The following is a 6,000-nucleotide window of genomic DNA, read 5'->3' on the forward strand; positions in this document are numbered from 1 at the left end:
TATAGTCAATAAATAGGAATCCGATGTAGGAGTCCTTGTTGTCGAGATGCTCCAGGGATGAGGGTAGGGCCAGGGAAATGGCATCCGGTGTGGACCGGTTGCGACGGTATGCGAATTGCAGTGGATCAAGGCATTCTGGGAGTATGGAGATGATGCGCTTCATGATCAACCTCTCGAAGCACTTCATTACGACTGAAGTCAGGGCCACCGGACGGTAGTCATTGAGGCACATTGCCTGGTTCTTCTTTGGCACCGGTATGATGGTGGTCTTCTTGAAGCAGGTGGGGACCTCGGAGTGGAGTAGGGACAGGTTAAAGATGTCTGCGAACACCTCTACCAGCTGGTCCGCGCAGGTTCTGAGTGCACGACCAGGAATCCCGTCCGGGCCCGGCGCCTTCCGAGGGTTCACTTTCAGGAAGGCCGATCTGACTTCGGAAGCTGTGATGGTGAGTATGGGCGAATTATGGGCTGCTGGGGCACTCGCCAGCGGAGTTTTGGTTACCTGCTCGAACTGAGCATAGAATGCATTGAGTTCATCGGGGAGGGGTGCGCTGCTGCTGGAGATACTGCTCGGCTTTGCTTTGTAGCCCGTTACGTTGTTTAGTCCTTGCCACAACCGACGAGAGTCTGTCTGTGACTCTAGCTTGGTTTGATATTCTCTCTTGGCATCTCGGATGGCTTTACGGAGGTCGTACCTGGATTTCTTGTCTAGGTCAGGGTCGTCTAACTTGAACGCCTCAGATCTGTCCTTCAGTTGGGAGTCAAACTCGCGATTAAGCCATGGTTTCCGGTTGGGGAACGTACGTACTGCTTTCTTTGACACGCAGTCGTCCACACATTTGCTGATGAAGTCTGTGACGGTGGTGGCATACTCATTTAAGTTGGTCGCTGAGTTCTTAAATATGGGCCAGTCCACTGTCTATAAGCAGACACATTTTCTGTTTCCTCGGACCAGCACTGCACAACATTCTTAGCTGGATTCTCCCGCTTGAGTTTCTGCTTGTATGCCGGGAGAAGGAGCACCGTCTTATGGTCGGATTTCCCAAAGTGCGGTCGGGTGATGGAACGGTAGGCGCCCTTGATTTTTGAGTAGCAGTGGTCAAGAGTGTTGTCTCCCCTGGTGGGACAGGGGCTGTGCTGATGGAATTTTGGCAGTACACTCTTGAGTTTGGCCTTGTTGAAGTCTCCGCCCACGATGAACAAGGCCTCTGGGTGTTCTGTTTCGTAGTTGTTTATAACTGTGTGCAGTTCATCCAGTGCCTTCCTCACTTCTGCCTGGGGTGGGATGTAGACCTCTGTGATAATGGCTGAAGTGAACTCACGTGGAAGATAGTACGGGCAGCACTTCACGGTCAGGTATTCCAGTCCGTCGCCAGGGTTGCCACATCCAAGCACCAGGAGGAGTTGATGAGGAGGCAAACCTCTCCACCCTTCGCTTTGACCTGATGACGCGGTGCGGTCCGCCGAATTAATTGCAAAGCCTTCGGGTTGTATGGCACGGTCTGGTGAGGCGCCGGTGAGCCATGTCTCTGTGAAACAGAGCACACAGCAGTCTCTTACTTCCCTCTGAGAGGTAAATCTCGCATTAAGTTCATCCAGCTTGTTTTTGACCGCTTGGACGTTTGCTGGGGAGAGCTGTCTTGAAACCGCGTTGCTTCAATCTAATCTGCAGACTGCTTCCTCGGACGGCGGCTGCGGCTGGATGGTGCCGGGATCCGAGGGGCGACGTCGGCCCTTGTGGAAGGCTGTGCAACGTCTGGCGGGGTCCAGGGCGCTGGTGGGGCCAGGGCGCTGGTTACGTTTCCGGGGTCGCGTCTGGCAGGGTCCCGGTCGCTGGTCGAGGTAGAGGGGTTGCTAGGGGGGCATGTTTGCGATCTGGATGGGTCCCGGCGTTCTGTGGACATGGGCATACCTTGCATCACGTTCACGTCCTCGCCTTTTCCAGGGTACTGGGTCGTGGACAAGGGCTTCCTGAGGCAGGTTGGGCTGAGTCCTGTGGTCTGTTTCCTCCCTGGAGTCGGGTCTTGAAGTTGGCCCGGTCGGGCCTCCAAGTGGATTTTTTTTCTTCCATCTCCAGGTAGGTCAGGTTGCTGGGCGGGCCTCTCCGGTTCGGGTCGCTGGGCGGGTCTCTCGGGGTCGGGTTGGGCCGGGTCTCATCATCGGGGGTCGGGTCAGGAGTTCCGGGGACTGGGCTGGGCGATCCGGGGGCTGGTGTCGGTTGTTAGGCCGGGTTGGGAGCTCCGAGGTCTAGGTCGGCTCCAAATCGAGGTCGGGGCTTCACATCCGGTTTGGGCCCGATCCACTTCCAGGTCGTGGAAGTCAGGTCTGGTCGGGTCAAAAGATCTCCACGGGCCTCGAAGGATGTTCAAGCCTGCAAGAAAAGATAAAAGAGAGAGGTTAGTAATAATGTTAGTCTTAAATTAAATTTGAAAAGATTAGAACGAGTATAAGTTAAATAAAAAGTGGATCTGTTGGGGAGAGCTCACAGAGAGTCGCCTCGCTCTGGCGCCATCTTGAATCATAGAATTTACAGTGCAGAAGGAGGCCATTCGGCCCATCGAGTGCACAGACCCTTGGAAAGAGCACCCTACTTAAGCCCACAGCTCCACCCTATCCCCGTAACCCAGTAACCCCACTAGCCTTTTTGGACACTAAGGGCAATTTAGCATGGCCAATCCACCTAACCTACACATCTTTGGACTGTGGGAGGAAACCGGAGCACCCGGAGGAAACTCATGCAGATACGGGTCGAACGTGCAGACTCCGCACAGACAGTGACCCAAGCCGGGAATCGAACCTGGGACCCTGGAGCTGTCAATATCAGTGCTAAACACTGTGCTACCTTGCCCCCCCCTGAAACCATTCTTGCAAAACCACTTCTGCACTCTCCAATGCGTTCACATCTTTCCAAAAGCATGGCTCCGGCACGTGTTTACGATACTCCTTTCAGATGTTACACCGCCGTGGAATCCCTTAAATCTTTTGGAAGACCCCGTTGCGTTTCTTACGCAAGAAATCAGTCTGAGGTTAAAATTAAAATATCTTTTTACTCCTTACTTAAAATAATGTTTTGATGTACAGTCTCAGATGCTGAATTAAAGAAAAACTCTTTATGAATCAAATCCCTGGGGATCCTCCAAATTTGTGCGAACTTGTGTAACAGCCCTGAGGAGGCTCCTTTCCTACGTGAATACATCTCTATGTAACGCAGTCTGCGTCAAAAACAACAGCTTCAAATGCCAAATGAAAGGACATAAGGACAGCAGAACTGCGAAAAAGTCTATTAAATTTGATCACGCCGTACAATATCCTGACTTTGCAAAAGGCTTGTGCTGCCTTGAGCCACATTAACAGGTCTATTTCTGAAAAAAAACACTTTTTTTTGTCATTTGGATTGGATTGGGATTGGTTTATTGTCACGTGTACTGAGCTACAGTGAAAAGCATTGTTCTGCATGCAGCTCAAACAGATCATTCTGTACATCTTGCACTCATGAGGACATTCACAAGAATACAATGTAAGGGAAATCAACACACACACACATATATATATATATATATATATATACGAGAAGAAAGTGTTGATTGGTTGGCAAGTGGACTCTGATTGTAGAGGTGTTACCATGGAGAATGCACCAGTTGATGGCAGCTGACAGATAATTTCAAATTGTTCTAAAATTTAAATCAGGCAGCTCCCCTGTGAGTGGTCAAGGCATTGTCCTGAAGAATGAACTAGTGAATGGCTGTCACGTATTTTGTTTAGCTGAGGCAGGCTTAATGTGTGTACATGTTTTTCTGTCTGCAAAGATTGCATTAAGATATGTAGTTTCCAGTACACACAAATGTGCCACACTGCAAGCCTGACTAACAATCTTAAATTGCTGGCCTGTGTAATACTTAGCACACTGAGGATTATTTATCAAATGTTGTCCAATGACAGAGTCACATCGAATGTTGGACACTGTGTTTTGCAAGCACAGGCTGATTGGGTACAGTCTGTACCTTGCTTGTTGCGAGCATTGGACAGGGGCTTGGCTGGCGCTATGTGATTTTGTGCATCCTGTGTGACCTAACTCCACTCTGATTGGTTGGCGCCGTCATACGACAAGCTTAGACAAGTTTGGCTAATCTGGAGTTACCAGTGCAGGATTTTGATTTATGGGCATCATTCCGCGGGATTTGCAATTCTGCCAGTGGGAAGAGTTGACAACTTTGACATAGCAAAATTTCTTGTCATCAAAGTTTGATTCATTGCAATTTCACTGCAGCTGGCATCCATGGAGAAACCAAAAAACAAAATACTGCGGTTGCTGTAAATCTGAAGTAAAGACAGAAACGGTTAATGAGCTTTCATTGCCCAGATACTGGGGTCATGCGTTCAGTTTTCAAATGTACACTGATGATATCCAGCTGTAACTCTCCAGGTTTGACGCCCCACTCCAAACCCCACTCTGTGATCTTCTTCTGATGAAAGGTCACAGACCTGAATTGCTAACTCCATTTTTCTTTTCAAGACTACAGAAGTTGCCTGACCTGTTGAGTGCTTAAAAAGAAGGAAGGCATGTTAGTGTTTTTGGATGGCGCATCTATCTTGTAAAGGGTCCGACCTCGTGTTGCAAAATATTCATCACGATTGCGTGCCAAAGAAAGCAGTACGTGCGTTCCCCAACCGGAAACCATGGCTCAATCACGAGATTGACTCCCTACTGAAGGACAGATCTGAGGCGTTCAAGGCAGACGACCCTGACCCATACAAGAAATCCAGGTACGACATCCGCAAAGCCATCCGGAATGCCGAGAGAGAATATCAAACCAAGCTAGAGTCACAGACAGACTCTCGGCGGTTGTGGCAAGGACTAAAAAACATAACGGGCTACAAAGCGAAGCTACAAACAGTATCTCTGGCAGCAGCGCACCCCTCCCCGATGAACTCAATGCATTCTATGCTCAGTTCGAGCAGGTAACCAACAACCCGCTGGCGAGTGCCCCAGCAGCCCATAATTCACCCATACCCACCATCACAGCTTCCGAAGTCAGATTGGCCTTCCTGAAAGTGAACCCTTGGAAGGCGCCGGGCCCAGACGGGATCCCTGGTCGTGCACTCAGAGCCTGCGCGGACCAGCTGGCAGAGGTATTCACGGACATCTTTAACCTGTCCCTACTCCACTCCGAGGTCCCCATCTGCTTCAAGAAGACCACCATCATACCGGTACCAAAGAAGAACCAGGCAACGTACCTCAATAACTACCGACCAGTGGCCCTGACTTCAGTCGTAATGAAGTGCTTCGAGAGGTTGATCATGAAGCGCATCACCTCCATACTCCCAGAACGCCTTGATCCACTGCAATTCGCATACCGCTGCAACCGGTCCACATCAGACACCATTTCCATGGTCCTACACTCATCCCTAGAGCATCTCGACAGCAAGAACTCCTACATTAGACTCCTATTTATTGACTTCAGCTCCGCCTTCAACACCATAATCCCAACCAAGCTCATATCAAAGCTCCAAAACCTAGGACTTGGCTCCCCACTCTGCAACTGGATCCTCGATTTTCTGACCAACAGACCACAATCAGTAAGAATGAACAACAACACCTCCTCCACAATAGTCCTCAACACCGGCGCCCCGCAAGGCTGCGTACTTAGCCCCCTACCCTACTCCCTGTACACACACGACTGCGTGGCAAAACTTGGTTCCAACTCCATCTACAAGTTTGCTGACGATACGACCATAGTGTGCCGGATCTCGAATAACGATGAGTCCGAATACAGGAGGGAGATAGGGAACCTAGTGGAGTGGTGTAGCGACAACAATCTCTCCCTCAATGCCAGCAAAACTAAAGAGCTGGTAATTGACTTCAGGAAGCAAAGTACTGTACACACCCCTGTCAGCAGTAACGGGGCCGAGGTGGAGATGGTTAGCAGTTTCAAATTCCTTGGGGTGCACATCTCCAAAAATCTGTTCTGGTCCACCCACGTCGACGCTACCACCAAGAAA

Source organism: Scyliorhinus torazame, chromosome 14 (genome assembly GCF_047496885.1).
Source record: "Scyliorhinus torazame isolate Kashiwa2021f chromosome 14, sScyTor2.1, whole genome shotgun sequence".
Taxonomy (NCBI): domain Eukaryota; kingdom Metazoa; phylum Chordata; class Chondrichthyes; order Carcharhiniformes; family Scyliorhinidae; genus Scyliorhinus; species Scyliorhinus torazame.